The sequence below is a fragment of the Lissotriton helveticus genome, chromosome 10 (assembly GCF_964261635.1).
Source record: "Lissotriton helveticus chromosome 10, aLisHel1.1, whole genome shotgun sequence".
Taxonomy (NCBI): Eukaryota; Metazoa; Chordata; class Amphibia; order Caudata; family Salamandridae; genus Lissotriton; species Lissotriton helveticus.
Window position 1 is genome coordinate 963,688,733 of NC_136071.1, and position 22,236 is coordinate 963,710,968.

Here is a 22,236-nt window from a genome sequence, read left to right on the forward strand (position 1 = left end):
ATATAATTATTACAGGACACAACAGAAAGAATGTATCACAATTCACAAAAACAATTTAAAGAGAATATATATCACGAAATTCACAAAAACAATTTTAAACAAGGGAAAACACACAATTAGTATAATACATATTTCATGATGAATGATCATTTAGCAACATTCATTTCATGGTGAACTTCAATTGATCGGAACATTTGCTCATCAAAAAACAATATGTACTCAATGAAAGAGACACGTTCTAGGAAAACAATGGGAAAATGCAAACGAATTAATCAAATGGCCAGTTAAACCAAGAAAACAATTATGTATTCTCTATGCATTCCTCCAATGATGCCGACGCGTTTCGAGTCCGTGAAACAATTAACGGGCTCTCATCAGGGCTCATTCAATCTGGATCTAAAAGTGTGTGTTAAAAACACGAACAAAAAGAGAGAGCGACATGTCACCATTGTGTTCAGTATCCGAGTGACTGCCCCCTCTACCCCTCTAGGCCCTTTTAGTACCTGAAAAGTGGCTCCGGAGGCCTGATCTCGGGGATCTGTGAACACCAACACTTGTAGTAGGACCTTGTTATCTGTAAGATAACATAGAACTTAAAATGCCGTCAGGCATAGCATCATCATTGAAAACACACGCGGGACAACCGCGAACCATCAAGAAAGAAATCATCGTGTTCATACCTGGGACAGTACCGGGAGAAATCCCTGCCCCTTTCTTATTTCAAATGGCCCGTCATTCCTTCTTTAGATCTGAAAAATGCGAACCATAATAGTCGCATTAGGCTAATATCCCAATATACAACATTAAAAAAGCGCAAACGATATTCCAGAGTAAAAGGTTTTACAGTCGCCTACCTGGAGACTCAGCGTTTTGTCCGTGGTCTCCGGTGAAAGGGCGTGCTGTTCGTTCTGGTGGAGGCAAGAGAGCGCATTGATGTATAAAAAGCCTGCCAAAAGTCAAACTGTTTGTATTTCAGGCGGGGTGAGTTTTAAATATCAGATCTTAAATGCAAGTTTACCTTAGCTTCAGTATCTGTGGATCACAAACATATCAGTAATCCTTCGTGCGATAGGGTGAAGCAGATAGTGGCAACGTGGCATTTAATCCCGTACAAATCTGTAGCCTGTCAAGCAAGGGGGGAAGACGCGTCAATAATCGTCTCCATTTCCACATAACAAACCATGACATTGAATGTTGTGTGGAGCACTCACCAGCTCAGTAGGCGCTCCGTTGTCAGTCTGTTCAGGTTCGATTCCGAATCAGTACTGCCATGTTTGGGGCGGAGTTATAAACCTTTATTTAGCGCTTAGGATTCTGGGACATGTAGTTTCGAGAAGAGGTTGAATGGATTAAAGCCTCGATACTTCAGACATGGTATTTAGTCCAGTTTGGGCACTGTTGAATCGCATAATTAAGTAAGCCTCCTTGCGCAGGAGCGTTTCCTCGATGTCAACAAGAGCTTTTTTAGTAGGCATTGTATACAACACAGTCCAGGAGAAATCAGTTTCTGTGTGTGATTTATCAAGAAAGTGTTGGACCATTGGTGCACTAAGAACTTTATTTTTGATACGGGATCGGTGCTGTGTAATCCTGGTGTTGACCTGCTGATTGGTCTTCCCTATGTACAATTTAGGGCAAACGCAGGTGATGGCGTACACAACATTTTTGGTCCTGCAATTAGAGAACCCTTTGTTGGTCCATTTGACCTGCTTGTGTTGAAATTCAGAACCTTCTAGGCAGGTCCCACAAGACACGCAATTGCCACATTTGTGGTGCCCCTCGACTGGTTTGAGGCCCCATCTGGATAAGAGATCCTCCTTGGGTTTAGATGTGGCAATGTCGGCACGTACCAAGTATTGGCCGATACTTCTGTTTTTTCTGTAGGCAAAAATCGGCCTAGGGAAGGGACACTCAAGTTCTTCCAATAGGTGCCAATTCTTTAGGACCATTTGTCTGACACGATGTGTGTCAGGACCAAAGGTTGTGACACAGACCATCTGTTCTAGTTCAGTTTTTGTTTTGTTCTGCAGTAAGCATTCTCTTGGTGTATACCGAGCCCTTTTATGTGCATGTTTAAGCATCTTTTTGGGGTACCCACGGGTAATCATTTCATCACAGAACTTTCCAGCGTGATGGTCAAAGTCCTCCAAACTTGAACAATTTCTCCGTATACGGAGTAGTTGTCCATATGGTAGGTTACTTTTCAAATTGCGCGGGTGGGCACTCCGGTGATGGAGGATGGTGTTTTTGTCCGTTTTTTTGCGGTAGAGTGAGGATTTAAGGCGCCCCTCTGGACAGGTAATTTGGACGTCCAAAAACGTCATCACAGTTTTACTCTGTTCAAGGGAAAATGCAATATCCTGGTGTTTATTATTAAGCCACTGGTGGAAGGACATCAACTCGGCGTGGCTCCCCTGCCACAGGAGCCACACGTCGTCGATGTACCGTAACCACTGCCTGATGTGTTTCTGGAAGGGATTGTTGTTTTCAATGAACATTTGTTCATATTGTGCCATGTACAGAATGGCTACCTCCGGCGCATAAGGACAGCCCATCGCTGTCCCTTTGATTTGCATGTAGAATTGGTCATTGAATCGGAAATAATTCTTTTTCAATGTCAATTCAGCCAATTTTACAATGAATTGGGTTGGTACTCTATGGGGTCGTTCCCTAGTGTCCAAATACATCTCGATCACCTCAAGTGCCTCGTCTTGAGGGATCTGTGTATATAAGGACGTCACGTCCATTGTGACCATAATTTCAGATTCGGAATCAAATTCCATGCCCTCAACTTTAGCTAAAAAATCCGTAGTGTCCTTGAGATAGGACCTTACCCCACTGACAAAGGGTTTTAAGAAAAAATCAATGTATTTGGAAATAGGCTCCAAACACGAGTCACAACCAGAGACGATTGGTCGTCCCGGGGGGTCAGTCAAGTTTTTGTGGATCTTCGGGAGGAGGTACAAGACAGGGGTTCTAGGGAACTTTTTCACAAGAAATTCACTTTCCTTTACTCCTATGAACCCACTGTCTTTACCATCCTGGATGAGTTGCATGATCAGTCCTTGGATTTCTTTAACAGGGTCTCCCTGCAGTTTCCTATACCATGTTGTATTCTCAACCTGCAGTTGGCCTTCCATTAAGTATTTGTCTTTGGGCCACAGTACCACGGCCCCGCCTTTGTCGGCAGGCTTTATCAGGACGGAATGATCTTCTTGTAAGTTCTTAAGTGCTTGTCTTTGTCCTTTACTGACCGCACAACGCTTATGTAAGAAGGAACTGGAAGAAATTCAGGAACTCACCAAAAGTATTCTGGACAGTACTGTAGTCTCTGATGCAAAATCCCTAATTGAACAAATTGAAAAGGAAATTCTGGCTTTTCGGGACATTACAATTAACAATAAAACCTCCCAGTACGAGAAAGACGCCAAATCCTTCAGTTTGGAAAAAGCATACCCCTTTCTGAAGGACGACTATTATACTCAGGCGGACTCGCGCGGCGCACTCTATAAATTCCAGGGCCGGTCACGAAATCGTTTCAAGACCTTTTCAGAAACGTCTTCCTCATCTGACTCCTCTGGGTCTGATTCGAAGGGTAATCCCAATAAAAAACAGGTGTCTTTTTTAGACAAAAACCAACAGGGCAAAACAAGACACAAAGTACCGTGGGAAATGCGTACGCGCAGGAACCACTACCAATCATAGGGGCTCCAAATAATATTGTCAATTTATCTACTAAACAACTTACTCAGGACGAGGCAGCTGTGCTTAATTTGGGCCTCAAATTTGTTCCCAGCCAACAGACTGATTTTACTAAACTGAAGATGGAGATGATTGCTTTTTGCCGCAAAATACGCCTTCGAGCATTTTTTGCCAACCAACCCCCTACCGTAAACACTGAAACGACTGGGTTGAGGAACAAGTCAAACTTCATCCCACACCAAAACATTCCCAAGCAAGTTCTTGCATATGAGCAAGTATTATTGTCCTCCATCAACAAATTTGAGAAACAAAAAAAGTATGTCCCCTCCAATGTCAGTAAAGGACAAAGACAAGCACTTAAGAACTTACAAGAAGATCATTCCGTCCTGATAAAGCCTGCCGACAAAGGCGGGGCCGTGGTACTGTGGCCCAAAGACAAATACTTAATGGAAGGCCAACTGCAGGTTGAGAATACAACATGGTATAGGAAACTGCAGGGAGACCCTGTTAAAGAAATCCAAGGACTGATCATGCAACTCATCCAGGATGGTAAAGACAGTGGGTTCATAGGAGTAAAGGAAAGTGAATTTCTTGTGAAAAAGTTCCCTAGAACCCCTGTCTTGTACCTCCTCCCGAAGATCCACAAAAACTTGACTGACCCCCCGGGACGACCAATCGTCTCTGGTTGTGACTCGTGTTTGGAGCCTATTTCCAAATACATTGATTTTTTCTTAAAACCCTTTGTCAGTGGGGTAAGGTCCTATCTCAAGGACACTACGGATTTTTTAGCTAAAGTTGAGGGCATGGAATTTGATTCCGAATCTGAAATTATGGTCACAATGGACGTGACGTCCTTATATACACAGATCCCTCAAGACGAGGCACTTGAGGTGATCGAGATGTATTTGGACACTAGGGAACGACCCCATAGAGTACCAACCCAATTCATTGTAAAATTGGCTGAATTGACATTGAAAAAGAATTATTTCCGATTCAATGACCAATTCTACATGCAAATCAAAGGGACAGCGATGGGCTGTCCTTATGCGCCGGAGGTAGCCATTCTGTACATGGCACAATATGAACAAATGTTCATTGAAAACAACAATCCCTTCCAGAAACACATCAGGCAGTGGTTACGGTACATCGACGACGTGTGGCTCCTGTGGCAGGGGAGCCACGCCGAGTTGATGTCCTTCCACCAGTGGCTTAATAATAAACACCAGGATATTGCATTTTCCCTTGAACAGAGTAAAACTGTGATGACGTTTTTGGACGTCCAAATTACCTGTCCAGAGGGGCGCCTTAAATCCTCACTCTACCGCAAAAAAACGGACAAAAACACCATCCTCCATCACCGGAGTGCCCACCCGCGCAATTTGAAAAGTAACCTACCATATGGACAACTACTCCGTATACGGAGAAATTGTTCAAGTTTGGAGGACTTTGACCATCACGCTGGAAAGTTCTGTGATGAAATGATTACCCGTGGGTACCCCAAAAAGATGCTTAAACATGCACATAAAAGGGCTCGGTATACACCAAGAGAATGCTTACTGCAGAACAAAACAAAAACTGAACTAGAACAGATGGTCTGTGTCACAACCTTTGGTCCTGACACACATCGTGTCAGACAAATGGTCCTAAAGAATTGGCACCTATTGGAAGAACTTGAGTGTCCCTTCCCTAGGCCGATTTTTGCCTACAGAAAAAACAGAAGTATCGGCCAATACTTGGTACGTGCCGACATTGCCACATCTAAACCCAAGGAGGATCTCTTATCCAGATGGGGCCTCAAACCAGTCGAGGGGCACCACAAATGTGGCAATTGCGTGTCTTGTGGGACCTGCCTAGAAGGTTCTGAATTTCAACACAAGCAGGTCAAATGGACCAACAAAGGGTTCTCTAATTGCAGGACCAAAAATGTTGTGTACGCCATCACCTGCGTTTGCCCTAAATTGTACATAGGGAAGACCAATCAGCAGGTCAACACCAGGATTACACAGCACCGATCCCGTATCAAAAATAAAGTTCTTAGTGCACCAATGGTCCAACACTTTCTTGATAAATCACACACAGAAACTGATTTCTCCTGGACTGTGTTGTATACAATGCCTACTAAAAAAGCTCTTGTTGACATCGAGGAAACGCTCCTGCGCAAGGAGGCTTACTTAATTATGCGATTCAACAGTGCCCAAACTGGACTAAATACCATGTCTGAAGTATCGAGGCTTTAATCCATTCAACCTCTTCTCGAAACTACATGTCCCAGAATCCTAAGCGCTAAATAAAGGTTTATAACTCCGCCCCAAACATGGCAGTACTGATTCGGAATCGAACCTGAACAGACTGACAACGGAGCGCCTACTGAGCTGGTGAGTGCTCCACACAACATTCAATGTCATGGTTTGTTATGTGGAAATGGAGACGATTATTGACGCGTCTTCCCCCCTTGCTTGACAGGCTACAGATTTGTACGGGATTAAATGCCACGTTGCCACTATCTGCTTCACCCTATCGCACGAAGGATTACTGATATGTTTGTGATCCACAGATACTGAAGCTAAGGTAAACTTGCATTTAAGATCTGATATTTAAAACTCACCCCGCCTGAAATACAAACAGTTTGACTTTTGGCAGGCTTTTTATACATCAATGCGCTCTCTTGCCTCCACCAGAACGAACAGCACGCCCTTTCACCGGAGACCACGGACAAAACGCTGAGTCTCCAGGTAGGCGACTGTAAAACCTTTTACTCTGGAATATCGTTTGCGCTTTTTTAATGTTGTATATTGGGATATTAGCCTAATGCGACTATTATGGTTCGCATTTTTCAGATCTAAAGAAGGAATGACGGGCCATTTGAAATAAGAAAGGGGCAGGGATTTCTCCCGGTACTGTCCCAGGTATGAACACGATGATTTCTTTCTTGATGGTTCGCGGTTGTCCCGCGTGTGTTTTCAATGATGATGCTATGCCTGACGGCATTTTAAGTTCTATGTTATCTTACAGATAACAAGGTCCTACTACAAGTGTTGGTGTTCACAGATCCCCGAGATCAGGCCTCCGGAGCCACTTTTCAGGTACTAAAAGGGCCTAGAGGGGTAGAGGGGGCAGTCACTCGGATACTGAACACAATGGTGACATGTCGCTCTCTCTTTTTGTTCGTGTTTTTAACACACACTTTTAGATCCAGATTGAATGAGCCCTGATGAGAGCCCGTTAATTGTTTCACGGACTCGAAACGCGTCGGCATCATTGGAGGAATGCATAGAGAATACATAATTGTTTTCTTGGTTTAACTGGCCATTTGATTAATTCGTTTGCATTTTCCCATTGTTTTCCTAGAACGTGTCTCTTTCATTGAGTACATATTGTTTTTTGATGAGCAAATGTTCCGATCAATTGAAGTTCACCATGAAATGAATGTTGCTAAATGATCATTCATCATGAAATATGTATTATACTAATTGTGTGTTTTCCCTTGTTTAAAATTGTTTTTGTGAATTTCGTGATATATATTCTCTTTAAATTGTTTTTGTGAATTGTGATACATTCTTTCTGTTGTGTCCTGTAATAATTATATGTTGAGTGTCTTCCTCGGACAACTCGTTGGCATCATTGGAGGAATGCATAGAGAATACATAATTGTTTTCTTGGTTTAACTGGCCATTTGATTAATTCGTTTGCATTTTCCCATTGTTTTCCTAGAACGTGTCTCTTTCATTGAGTACATATTGTTTTTTGATGAGCAAATGTTCCGATCAATTGAAGTTCACCATGAAATGAATGTTGCTAAATGATCATTCATCATGAAATATGTATTATACTAATTGTGTGTTTTCCCTTGTTTAAAATTGTTTTTGTGAATTTCGTGATATATATTCTCTTTAAATTGTTTTTGTGAATTGTGATACATTCTTTCTGTTGTGTCCTGTAATAATTATATGTTGAGTGTCTTCCTCGGACAACTCGTTGAAGTTTATATGTTGAACTTAGTAAATAACAGGTATAAATAAATATACCAAACAGATCGGCGATTCATTTCTTGATTTGTTTGCTCGCAGTAAAGAGCACTGAAAATTGGTGGGGGTGGCAGTTGTTTTTTCAAAAAAAAAAAGAAGGTTGCAGGAAAGCATGTCGTGCCTGCAGTAGGAGAAACTAATTAAAGAAAACCGTGCTTACAGACTAAAAAAGACATACTGTGTAACAACCGAAGTAAAAGGGCCAGTCCTCATGGGAGGTTACGAATAAAGACAAGGCGGTACTAAGGAGCAACTAACAAGCCTAATAACGAATCAGAAGCCAGCATTTACGAAATCACAAAAATGGGCGGAGAGTGGGTGCGGCTTCTATTCCATACTCCAATACAGCATGCCGCAGAGCAGTGCATGCGCTGCCCAGGCTCGACCTAAAAAATGGGTTCAGCAGCAGAAGGCAAAACTCTTGGGTGACCCTACAGCAATGTCAAATTTCCAACAGAAAGCATTGAAAAGATGGGTTTTCCATTGACTAGTTGACTGTTAAATTACTCAATGGCCTTTTCTTCTTGTTTATTCCCTTTCAGATTTCTGCGGTGCTTACTTTATGCTGGTGGCTACAGGCTGAGCGGCAGCATTTATTTTTGGGGACTGGGTCATATTTTTCATCATCAGATTTTGAGCAAAATAACGTGTGAAGTGTGACTTTTCTAATCAGTCTTTAATTCTCACCAGTAGCACTTTGCATTCTGGGACTTGTATTTTACCTTTTAATACGATAAAAGGACTCAAAGTTTCAGCATCGAAAGTATTGTTTGCTAAAAACCCAGGGTTGGCTGGAGAATGTAACTTGTGACACCGGGCCACACAGCAGCTATGTTTATAACCCTCAGACACCTCGGGTTTGTCCGTGTCAGAACAAGATCCTACCCTCTTCATTAGATGTACATTTTGTTTCAGGGCGTGGACAAGATGTTCTGCTGAGCGGGGTCAGCGCCCCCAAAGGCAAGTAAGGCAGAAGCCCTTGGGCACCATCTAGTGGTAGCACTGAATAATTGCATAAGTAGTCATATGGGGAGCGCTTCAACATGCACATTTTATCTTGCCTGAAAATTGTTGCAACTTTGCTATGCTATTGGTTCTATAAAACTATACAAAAGTGGATAGCAAAGTCATCCCAGAAATTTGGGTTTAGGTGCTGATGGAACTGGCAGAGTGAGGTTTTGATATTTTTAGCCACATAATTTCAGATACTTTCACAGAGAGTGAACTAGGACCTCGCCCAAAGGCGGCCACTTCGCAAACTTTATTTAGGCAAAGAGGTGGCTGAAGACCATCCGTGAACACTCTGCAAGAGCTCTATGGAGGAGGAGGGGTGGTGGTGGTTGGGTAAGGGGGGGGGAAAGGCCTGCTTGGGCTGCCGACCTGTGTCTTGCCCACAATAGAGCGTCAATCCACGGAGATGCGAGTCACCTTTGAAGCCATGACTTACCCCGCTGCGGGGAAGCACTGAACAATTTCCCGTGTCAGGTGAGTCGGAGCTCGTTAGCTTGATCTCTCGTCCACCAAAATTTGGTGTGTCCCTCCCGCGACAGACGGTTGAGGTACAGCAGTTTTTAATTAAACAGAGACAAATGATTGCTATCAAGTAAAACACTGTGGGGTGCCCCTCCGGCAAGAGATAATTTCAGTTTTAGCATGGCCCAGATACATTTTCCAAACATTATCTTACTTCCCTCTTCTCTTCACCATACAGAGGAACAGTCACATGTATTGGGCGCCACTCCACCTTCTCGTAGGAAACAAGGCTGTTGCCGCGCTTGCTTAATATTACTGTCGACTTTAAACTGCATGTTTGTTCTGGCACGATGACGGCCTCCAGTGTTTTTTAACGGCAGGAGCTTCTTAGAAAGTGTTGTCACTGCGGATATGAGGAACATTTCGTTTTTATATCAGAAGGGCATCTTTTTTCCTGTTGAACTATACCAGTTACAAGCTTTTCAGAAAGGCAAGCAGCGTGTAGGAAGTTGTATTGAAATATTTTGCAGTGGTGACGCAGGCCTTGATGCAAAGTAGCGCAGCATTATAGTTGTTGGGCCTGGCAATTTTTACTTATTTCCATAATATTAAGAATACGAAGAGAGTAGTAGTTGCACAGCAGCCATCGCTATCAGCAGGGGAACAAGTATCGAATGCCGACCCCGGCCATTGCCGCATCCTGCGATTCTGGCGAAATCACCCCAAGTCCCAGTGTCAAACAAGCAAGGATAGAGTCAACGTAGATGGTCTCATGGCGGAGGGGGGGGGGTTATATCTGGTTGGTGGGGGGTAGAAACAGACACGAGGGCGACGGAGCAAGATTAAGCAGCAACGGGGTAGGTGGGGGATTGAGATAATGCCAGGCGCGTGGGTTAAAGTGAAAGCGGGATCCCGTGTTATTGAAAGCGTGTGTCTATGTTACAATGAAACGTCGCCCGTGTTAAGGAGAAAGCGGGCTCCCATGTTGTTAATTTAAAAACACATAAGATAAGATAAAGCACGGCCATACTGCTTACCCAAACACCATCGGTTCCAGCTGAAGCAGTGCATGTCCTGCCTGTTGTAAGAGAAACTCAATAAAGAAAATAGCGCTTACACACTAAATAACACGTACTGTGTAACAACTAAAGTAAAAGAGGCAGTCGCCATGGGAGGTTACAAATAAAGACAAGGCGTTACTAAGGAGGGACTAACAAGCCTATTTACTAATCAGAAGCTAGCATTTATGAAGGACAATGACACAAGCCAATGACAAGTATCGGCAGAGAGTGGGTGGTGCTTCAAGTGCATACTCCAATACAGCATGCCACGCAGAGCAGCACATGCGCGCTGTCTCTAGGCTCGACCTAAAAATCCATGAACACATTTATACATACCTTGGCATGACAGTAGGACTTTATTCACAAAGCAAACTTTTGTTAGTTGATTTAGTTTTTGAAATATTAACATTTAAAAATAGTGATGTAGAGGCTTTAAAGAAATTACAATTTTGTATATCTCTGACATTTAAAGTAGAGAATTTGATAGGCTGAAGAAAGGGTCTTTAGGATTTTATTTTCACCATATGGAAAATCACAAAGCGATTGTAATTTGCAACTTTTGCACTATTCACAGAAAAGGGGAAGGTACCATGAGAGGTGACCAACCCTATGAGAGTGCTGATGGAGACACTCGATTAACATGCTAGGAGAAAACAGCATGTGATTTGTGAGTCAAAATGCAATTGCATGAGCTACCATTTTTAGTTGTGCATTTGTTCACTATTTAGTGGGAAAAAAATGAGAATTGTGTGATTTTCTAAAAAGTGAAAAAAAGCAGTAGGGGTGTGAGGTAGAGACAGAGAAAGAGATAGCCAATGAAAAAAATGAAGGTACGGGTGGCAAAGGCGGTGCACAGCAGGAGGTAGGTGCCAATGGCGGGCTCAAGGAGGCGGACATGCACTTTGGCTAATCCCTGCTTTGCACAGTCATACATACTCACAGCAAGTTGGACACAGAGCACAAGTGTAAGTGTCCAACCCTTTTTGTGCCCGGCTGAAGGCTGCACACAGCAGAATCAGTTGGGAGTAAAGTACAGCATAAAGAAAAATAGAATTTACTTGGAAAAAACACAGTTAAAATTGGGAAACTGTTCTGGCTCAAACATGCGAAAGCACTGACACCCCTCAGTTATGGTATACAATGTACACAACGCATGCCAAATTTTTCTTCGCCCATTATTGAACTGGAAGGACGATTCATTAATGTCCATGCTAACGCGGGATTACTGGTTACTAATTATCTTGCCAAATCCCTTCTTCCTGTCGACTGAATCGTTGGTACCTGTCTTGAGTAAAAGGTAATCTCGAGGTAAACAATCAATTTAAGAACTTACACCACTCTAAATGACCACTGACCAAAATTAAGTTTAAAGATTTAATATAAAGTCAAAGATAACTGAAGATACAAACTTCTCAAGATGAGATTCAAAAGGTATATCGGAATCACTATGAACATGAACTTCTTGAATAGTCTGAGTCTGAAGAACAAAATAATAAGTACAAGTTCGAATACCATCAGGGTTGCTAAAATGGATACAAGTTGCAACCTCAAAGTCATTACAGAAAAGAAAATTAAGGTTAGTCTGTCCCTACACTACACTAAATGACATCCCTACTTAGCAAGATCTTAACCCTCTAGGTGTCAGCCGTGGTGATTTCCTAAGAAGATCACGCACTTCTCTTTGTCTCTTCTCTGATAATGGGTCTCTCCTGATCAGCCTATCTGCCTACCCATCCGCTTCCTTAGGCTCCCAAAATCATCTGCTCTGCTCTCCTCCCGGGTCACTTTCCCTAATACCAAATCACATTTCCAATAGAAACGCCCCTTGGGACGCCCCTCACGTGGTACATCTTTCCGCGGCAAACTCCATGATGGTACTCTTGAAGACCCTCGTTAAAGTTGACCTTGGTTCCCGGGCTTCTTCTTCCGTGCGCTGATACCCCCTGAAATTCCTGGAAACTCCTACAGGCCTGCGCAAGGCGCCACTGAACAAAGTCCCTTTCATTCGAGCTGATTAGGACCCTCGCACCTGCATACAGCTCTTCCTGCAGTGGGCCTCAAATTCCAGACTTCACCATATCTTAGGCCATAAAACACTCTCAGAGCTTCATACTGGACACCTCACGACCTCTCCTCTAACGAGCACATGACGATTTAAACTTCATGACATTATCGGCTCTGGCCTACTTGATTTACATGCAACAGGTTCCTGCACTCTTAAAACGTTAACTTGATTTAAACAGCAAACATTCTTAACTAGCATACGTTTCTAAAATAACACATCTATAAAGCATATACTTTTAACCCTAAATTCAATAGTACATTTTGAAAGAACCATGTCAACCTTGTCTCACATTATTTTAGCAGCACGTTTAGATTTGCTTGTGAATTGCCATGAGGCCTACACAAAATACTGGGTTTTTAGAGTTACATTCAACTCTTACATTATTCCTTTAACATGAGAACATGAGGTTTTCATATTCATCCCAAACATTTCTACATTAGTCTCACACAGTTATGATTATTGTTACTCTACTTAAACATTCTATGCATTTCACCACTGAATATAAGACACTCTGTGTATTTCACTTCTAAATATAAACCCTCTGGTGCAAAGTACATGTTAACTAACTACGTGCTTGTAAATATGGCGTACTTATACATTTTTTCCAAACTTGTGCTCTCTCAGTCCCCCCTTTGATGACCTTCAGGGGTCATCATCACCATGACACCAAAAATGTAGAACCTTTTAAAGTGAAGTCAGGACAGTACCACTTCTTTTCATACTCTCTAATGCTTTCAGACTTTTGTATTGGGTGTCCTGCATCGCCGTCAACTCTTCTTCCTGTTTCTTCATAGCTCTCTGTAACCTATTTGCTCTATACCATTGATACAAACGCACCAATCCCCACAAAGTGATTTCACAAATCACTACTATGATGATGGGCTTCAATATGTACCAAACGATACCCTTTCCTAAGTTGGCAAACCAACTTCCAACTTTACCCATTCCATGGCCTACTTTTTCCCACACATTTACCTTTGCCAGGTCCTCAATTTCGTAGTGTATGGCAGTGATGTTTTGTATATACTTCTCTAGAGGCTTTGAATTGTCTGGAATGTAAGTACAACATTCCTGAACCTTCAAGGCCCTACAGACTCCTCCCTCTTTTGCTAACAGAACATCTAAAGCAAGTCGGTTCTGAAGAACCATTGCCCTAATCGATTGCATCTCCCCCTCTATCAGCATCAAGGATCTTGCAGTACTGGCAGACAGTCTATCTACGACTGTAGCTAACCTCCTGATCTTAATGTCATTCATTATCAATCCTAAGAAAGGGAATGCAGCACCTATTACATCTCCGATTACTTCTGCTGCACCCAGCCCTCGCTTCCATCTAGTTGATATTTCTTTCTTAGGCGTGTCTAAATTCTCAACATGATATATTTTAGGGAAGACAACAGCCAGATAGCATGATCCGTACCAATTATCTGGTAACTTCACATAGGCATATCTTCCACATACAAAATATACATTTGGTATTGCTTGCATCCCTTTCATGAAGTTCTTAGAGTAGTACTCCAATTGAAAAGCATGTTCGCAATTGACTTGTCCTACATAAACGTTTTCATAGTAGGAGTAACTCCTGTGAATGCACAGTTTCCCCCGTTTCTCCTTATCCAAAGCAATTGGACCAATACTTCCTTTTCGTTGTTGTGCCCTTTCCTCCTTGGTCCAATCTGTTTCCCCTTGTCCTGATGCCTTCAATGCCTTCTGCTTTCTGTATCTAGTATCCACCTGTGCTATAAACTTTTTCTCAACTTCTGATATTTGACAAGTCAGATTGTTGTTTCGAGCATGTGAAGTATCTAACGTTCTCCATGGAATAAACCATTTGTGTAACCTGTCTTCGCTTTTGTAGTAGTCCCATTTGTTCAAATGCTTGAAATTCGGAACCTCTGGCAATGTCGAGTCGAAATTCGAGAAGTAATACTCAAATCCGTCTCGTCCATAAAACATACTTAACAATAAACTGCACGTTATTCCATATGTCAACGGGAGATGATGGTATTTGATGCCCTCCTCCACCGAAATTGGTAACTGCATACATACATAGCAGTCCTTTACCTCCATGGCATCAACATATTCATAAAGCAACTTAGCATAAGCATTTGACTTGTAATTCCCCTGTGATTCATCCATGTGTAACCTTTTTACTTCTGCATCTAACAACGCTTTGTCTTTCTCATTGATGTTTCCCTTCTCCTTAACTGTGGTAGTTCTCGGTGTTGACACTCCCCTATCCTCCTTAACTGTGATTCCATCCCCTTCGTGTCCCGCTAGGAATGAAACAGTTACCACTAAAATTATAAGAGAAACCACTACTCCTAAAAATGTAACAGCTATACATTTTGCCCTGCGGTTCGGGTTGCCAGCCTCCATGTTCTCAAACAGTGTAGTTTTCGACTATCTTCCAGCATTCACTTCCTCTTCTTTTCAAACAAAGTCTTTCTCTCTTGCAATGTCTTTCTTGAAACACTTGGAAGCTTGACAATTTGTTTCCGCAAAACAGTTCAAAGTCCAGTAGAAATAGACAACCCTAGCCCTTCTCCATCCACTAAAATGAAACCCCTATCACTTTTCTTCTTCCACTCGGCGCTAGGTTATCTTGCAACAAGTTTACAATTTCTTTTCAAAAGTCTTATTTTCGTCTGAAGTTATGTATGACTCAAGGAGTAACACTACTTCTTCATAAATGTCCATCCGAAGTATCATTCCCTCAGGTTCTGGACAATTCGTACCACACCATGGAAAGTCAACCTTTTCTAGGATTATTCTCCTTATTTCGCTCAAGACAAGTGGACGGACGAAATTGAGAGTTAGCGTTTTTTCAATTTCTAATCCTGGTACTATCAGTTCTATATCCACAATTACAAAGGGGTCCGTTCTAATCAAGATCACTTTCTTCACTTTTCCAGATCTGCACCCCTTTGAAGACATTCGTAGTATGATCTTAGTCCACAACAATAAGCACTCCTAGCAATTCTACTACTCGTTCCAGCATTTCCAAACGAAGAAGAGTTCCCTCCAATATTGGATATCGTGAACAGCAAACTGGAAACTCAACTGTCTCTAAAAGCAATTTTCTTATTCCACTCAGGAGAGCAGGATGAACGATGTTGAGTGTCAGCAACCTTTCGGTCTCCGCTCCTGGCAGTAGAAACTTTATTTGCACTGTGATGATCGGGTCAGTTCTGATCAGTTCCACTTCCCTGATCCTCCCTGTTCTGTGTCTCCCAGACATCTGCAACAAGGTAGGTCCAGTCGGGAGTAGAGTATCTTCTGCTAGGCACTCGCACTCTACTTGATCTTCTAAGACCCTCCTCGGCTTGATCCTGGATATCTTCTTCTGGATCTGAGTCTTCGGATATAGGAGTAAGCGTTTCTTCTTGGGCCGACCTCAAACTTAGCCTTCTTCTTCTTGTTGGCCAAGTGGCAGCTCCAAGCCTTATTCTCCTATTCCTTGTCCTCCCACTTGGTTCTTGATCGCTCCGATACGGATCTGAGTCTGAGTCGTATTCACTTCTGCTCTCTCCTTCAGTTGCGTCTTCTGTCTCACTGCCGTCCTGCCTTCGCTCTTCTTCTGAATTCGATGCGTTCCCAACTTCTTCCGACACCCCCTCAGCTGCCTCAATCCCTTCTTGCGACTCTTCTTCCACTTCCGGGCTTTCGTCTGGGATGGGAGCTGTTCCTTCTAGAGGTGCTGGAACTCTTCTAGTATGGGATGCATGGATCCAATTTGGCAGCCCCCCGCACTTCACCGCGGTGTTCGTGATCAGGATTACCTGAAAGGGCCCACGCCAGCGAACATCTAGGCAGTTCTTCCGGACGTGTTTTTTAACCAGGACCCAGTCCCCTGGGTTCAGGTCATGACACAGGTTCCTCGCTGTTGGAACTTCAGCCGCATGCACCTGAAGGGACACAGAATGGATGGCGTCAGACAGTCCTTTACAATAATCCAAGATCAGATCATCTGTAATATTCAATAGAGCAGTAGTTGGAACTGTAGGAAGTCTCATGGCCCTCCCCATCAGGATCTCGTGGGGAGAGAGACCTGTCCTCCTATCAGGTGTGCTGCGCATGCTCATGAGCACCAATGGAAGAGCATCTGGCCAACTCAAGGATGTGGATGCCACTACTTTAGCCAATCTATTCTTCAAAGTGCCATTCACTTGTTCCACAATTCCTGAAGCTTCTGGTCGATAACTACAATGCAGCTTTTGATCGATATTCAGCGTGGAGCACAACATCTTCACTATTTCGCTGTTAAAATGTTTTCCTCTGTCCGATTCCAAAGAGGCAGGCACCCCGAAGCGCGGTATCAACTCCCTGAGCAACAATTTTGCCACTGTGAGTGTATCGCACCTACGTGTAGGGTATGCCTCAACCCATCTGGAAAATACGCATACAATCACCAACACATACCGAAGGCGATTGACTCTTGGCATTTCGATGAAATCTAGTTGCATTCTATTGAAAGGCCCCCCTGACCTCCCAATGTGACTCAGTGTGACTGGTGTTCGTTTGCCTACGTTCAGTTGTTGGCAGGTAACACATCGTTTACATACTGATTCTGCTGCTATTCTGAATTTCGGGCAATACCAAGTCTGCCTAAAAACTCTCATCATAGCATCCCTTCCTAGATGTACTGGACCATGTATTTCTCTCGCCATGGGATTAGCTAATTCTTCCGGTAACACAGCTCTCCCATCTGCTGAAACCCAAAAATCCATTTCACTTCGCACACAGCCTGCTATTTCCCATGCCTTTTTCTCTTTTTCAGGTGCGTTCTCCTGCATTATTCTTAAATCCTCCCAAGTGTCTACAGTTTCTAACATCATACTTAATTCAGTCTTTTCTTCTGCACCTTCTATTTCCACCTTTGAGAAAGAATAACTTTGTTCCGCACAATAGCGTGCGACTTCATCAGCATATCTATTACCTTGTGACACAAAATCTGTATTCTTAGTATGAGCTACACACTTCACCACTGCAATATCAACAGGACCTTGTAATGCTTCTATCAGCAATCTCACAAATTCTCCATTTCGAATGGGCGAACCAGAGGAGGTCATGTAACCCCTCTGAGACCACAACTGCCCGAAATCATGAACCACACCGAAACCATATTGGCTGTCCGTGTAGATGGTGACTCTCTTTCCATTTCCTGCTATGCAGGCACGAGTTAGGGCAATAATCTCTGCTACCTGTGCGGAATGTACTCCTTCCAGGCAAGCGGCTTCCACAACTCCAGTAATGGTACAAACAGCATAAGCTGCTCTTAACCGACCAGTATCGTCTCTTAAACATGAGCCATCAACAAAGTAAATTTCATCGGGGTCAGACAATGGCTCATCCACTATATCTGGTCTGGGTTTCGTGCATAGTTCAGTCACATCAAGGCAATCGTGGTCTTCACATCCTTCGCCTTCTATTACAGTAGGTAATGGCATCAAAGTAGCAGGATTCAAGACAGAGCATCTCCTGAGAGTCACGTTTTCTGCGGCAAGTATAACTTGCTCATAACGCGTGAGCCTGCTATTGGTCAGATGCTGCGTCTTCGTCCTGGTCATTAACAATTCAACTGAATGTGGTACATACACCACTACTGGATGTCCCATTACAATACTTTCGCTCCTTTCAATGCTGACACCCGTTGCAGCAACGGATTTGAGACATCCGGGCAACGCTGCGGCTACTGGATCTAATGTAGCCGAAAAATATGCAACTGGTCTACGGGCATTACCGTGGGTCTGTGCCAAGACTGACAAAGCACATCCCTCTCTCTCACAGCAATAGAGTGAAAACGACTTTTCATAATCTGGCATTCCCAGAGCCGGAGCACGACATAAATCGTCCCTCAGCTGTAAAAACGCCACCAGACATTCTTCATCCCATGGTACCGGATCACTCACCTCCTTGTGCGTCAGTTTCTGTAAGGGCTTTGCTTTCAGTGAAAAGTTAACTATCCACTGTCGGCAGTAACCCACCATTCCTAGGAACATTCTAACCTCTCTCTGAGTTGTAGGCGCATTCATTTTCATTATCGCCTCAATCCTCTCTGGGGACACCTTACGTTTCCCTTTTTCTAACCTGTGCCCTAGATACTGTACTTCTGTCAGACAATACTGTAACTTGCTCGGAGATACCTTATGTCCATTTTCAGCTAAATGATTCAGTAAGGCAATTGAATCTACTTTACAAGCTTCCTCTGTTTCTGACGCAACAAGTAGGTCATCTATGTACTGTACCAGAACCGAGTTCTGTGGCAGTACTAGATTCTCTAGATTCTTTTTCAACAACTGATTAAAGATGGATGGACTGTCTGTGAATCCTTGTGGAATTCGACACCATGTTAAAACGCGATCTTCCATTTTAAACGCAAAAAGGTACCTGCTCTCTTCATCCAATGGGATTGAAAAGAAAGCCTGACAAAGATCTATCACTGTGAACCATTCTGCTTGACATGGTATTTGAAACAATATCACTGATGGATTCGGTACCACGGGACAACATGAAACGACTATGTTGTTAATCTTTCGTAAATCCTGAACTATCCTAAACTTCCCACTAGGTTTCTGCAAACCCATAATCGGGGAGTTACAAGGACTGCCCACGATTTCCTTCAGTATTCCCTGCTGTATCATTGACTCGATCACAGGCTTTATTCCTGCAATCGTTTCCTGGGACAATTTGTATTGAGGCGTTCTTGGAAACTCAACATTTGGTTTTACCAGAATTTTTACCGGTTCTACCCCTTTAATCAATCCTATATCTTCTCCTGTGAAATCCCACACCTCTGACGCCACTGCATCTCTTAAGTCTTGTGGAAGATCTTCTACAGTCAGAGTAGGATATAGTTCTACACAGAATTTTGAATTGGCCACCTTAAAGGTAGCATCATCGTCGGTAGTCTGTACCTCCACTCCTTGTGGGGTGCAGTATATGGTGCAATTCAATTTGCATAACAAATCCCTACCTAACAGACATACCGGACTCGAGTCACAAACCACAAACTGATGTTCGTTCATGTGGTTTCCAATTTTCACAGACACTGGTTCTGTCAAGGGACTAGTCATTCTTTTATTTGCGACTCCTACCACCTGAATTGTTTCCCCTGACATCGGCAAGTCTGGAACCACCGCTGATCTCAGAGTCGAACGAGTAGCCCCAGTGTCCACTAAGAACGTAGTGGGACACCCTGCCACTTCTGCCTCAACAAATGGCCCTCTCTGATCCACTTCTAGAACTGCCCCGAGGGTACAGTCTTCTTCACTGCTCACCCGTTGTCCTGTCAATGGATCAATGTAATAACATTTTTCTTCCTCGATAAACAGAGGCATTTGTTTAAAGACCTTTCCTCCAGCTGCTATCTTCGGTGGCTGTGGGAATTGGGCCCGTGGAGCCGAAGTCCCCCCTTTGGCCACCTTACTGCTTGGGACTGTCACTTTTTGCACTGTGTCTTCTTGGACCTGCTCTTCTACTTCTTGCTCTCCGTTTTCAGGGTTAAAGGGACACTCGCGTCGCCAATGCCCCACCTGGTGACATAGATGACACTTTGTCGTTTTCTTTAAAGTGGCAAAGTCTATCCTAGGTCTCTGCCCTTCTTCATTATCTTTGTTCTGACCATTTGGTTTTCGTCCCATCCCCTGCTTCTGCTGGCCACCCTTCCCAGCGGACTGCATTTGCACCACCATCAATTTCTCCTTTAGATTCTTGGCTTTAGAATCTATCTCGTCACTGCAGTACCTCGCATATCGTAAAATCTCATCTAGTGGTTTGTTCTGCCAACAGATTAAATGTTGCTGTATCATCAAACAAATATCAGGTCTCAACCCCAATACAAACTTTGACACGAACTGCCCTATGTCTTTGGGATCCATTACATCTAGTCCACTGTATTGCTTGAATGTTTTCAACAATCTTTCATAAAACTCGTGAACTGTCTCCTTGGGTTCCTGCCTTGTTCGATCTATTTTTACCCAATCTATATCCTGTGGTGGTACCTTATCTTTCAGCCATGCTATTACCCTTTCATACTTTCGCATGACAATCTCAGCTGGTCCATTAGTTCGAACATCTCTCAATGGTTCAGCATTTGGCCATTCGACACTAGTCTTACAAGGGGTCCACAAATCAGATGGGACCACGATGTCAAACAACGTGTTCAAATCTATCCACAATACTTTCGAAATTTTAACAAACCTCTCTACCTGCTTATACCACTCGACTGGGTTGTCCCGCAACTTCGGGAATGAGTTGGTAAATGCGGCTAAGTCTCCTCTACTCCAGGGCACATGTACATAATTTCCATTTGATATTTCTCGCAAAGGGAATGCCTCCATCTGCATTACCCTTCCCTCAGGGGTCATCACATTTGTACTTCGCCTAACTGTGCCCTTTTTCGACCACCTTTCTTCCCATTTATCCAGTTCTCTCCACACTCTTATCCCTGTTACCAGCTCTCTTATGTGTGTTTTTAATCCAGCAGTTCTCTTCTCATCTAGATCTTGGTCTGCGTACTGTAATCTGTGGTTACTCTGTAATGCCCTTGTCCTGGACAAATCCACAGCATACTTGTCTGCCAAATCGGTCAGTTTTTCATGAACCGTTCTAGCTTTCCTAGTAATATCCTTTGCCATGAACAATAACTCATCCTGTTCATACAATTCTATCCTTTCCAAAGGCAATGTTCCATCTATTATCTCATCTACATCTGATTTTAAACTGGTAACATCAAGCCTTTTTGCCTTTATTTCAGCTTTCAAGACACTCAATTTAGCTCCTCCATCCGCATCTCTCCCATCCCAGCTCCGAGATCTACGTTTAGGTATGGGTGAATTATAGGGAGTCCTCCCCTGTTCCCATCTCTCTAAGTCCCATGCCTTTCCGTCTTCTCGGGGTGGGTGGTGAAACACTCCTTCACGCCTCCCAGCCTCCCTCTCTCCATCCTGGCTAGTTTCACGGGATTGAGGATAAGAGGTTCTCTTACTCCCTCTTTCTTCCCTACTTCCCTGTGCTTCCTGAGTATTCGAGGCGTGGCGGGACCTATCGCTGTTCTCCTTTCTCCAATGTTGAACGTCTTCCCCAAGCGTATGATGAAGGCACCTAAACCTATTCTGAAAATTCCGTACCGCCTCATCTCCTCCGTTCCCCCAGAGACGGGACATTTCCTCACATTCTACAATCCTAGTATTTTGTTCCGACTGTTCTCTCTGATTTGTAGGACCTGCATCCCCTCTATTCTCTTGACTTTGGCCTTCCCGGCTCTGACTACTCTCGCTGGCCCCACAATGAGATACAGTCCCGTTACCCCTGCTTTCCCACTCTGGTTCCGTTCTTGTCCTGTTACTCGGAGATACTATGGACCCGTCCCATTCCCTCAAATCAGCTCTTAACTCTGAAAAAGATCTTGGCCGCGGTCCCCTTAGATCCATTGGTCCTCTCGGACCTCCCTGTTCTGAATTGGGACCGACAGTTGTATCTAATGGGGTGTTCCACGTTACCGAACCTGGTAATTGTTTCCATGCATTCGTCACATTATTCCTCCTTTCCATCTCAATCCTTTCCCTATCCAATTGCCTTTGTTGTTCCCCTCTATCTCTCTCAGAATTATAGATCGAAACTATGGGTCCTATGGTAACAGGCACTTGAAGAGCGTCTGGCAATCCCACAGACTCAACCCTTTCTGTGGTTGGCGTTTTCTGCACCACAAACCTTCCCACTACACTCTGTACAGTGTTGTTTGGAGGTGTTTCTCCGCCTTTGCTAGGTGTCCATTCCGATATAGGGAGTGGTGTATACCCCTCTATCTCATTCCCATCTTCCCTTGCGAGCCCTCTATCTTCTATCAATCCCACTCTCGGAGGTGGTCTATCCATCAACAATCTGTTTATCAGATTGTCCTCCGACT

The 22,236-nt window shown here is 43.5% G+C and overlaps 1 protein-coding gene across 1 annotated transcript in view; it reads left to right on the plus strand.

Moving 5' to 3' along the window:
- The window catches only part of CDK14 (cyclin dependent kinase 14), a 2,636,151-nt gene that overhangs the window by 1,457,362 nt on the left and 1,156,553 nt on the right, over positions 1-22,236 (plus strand). The window lies entirely within an intron of this gene.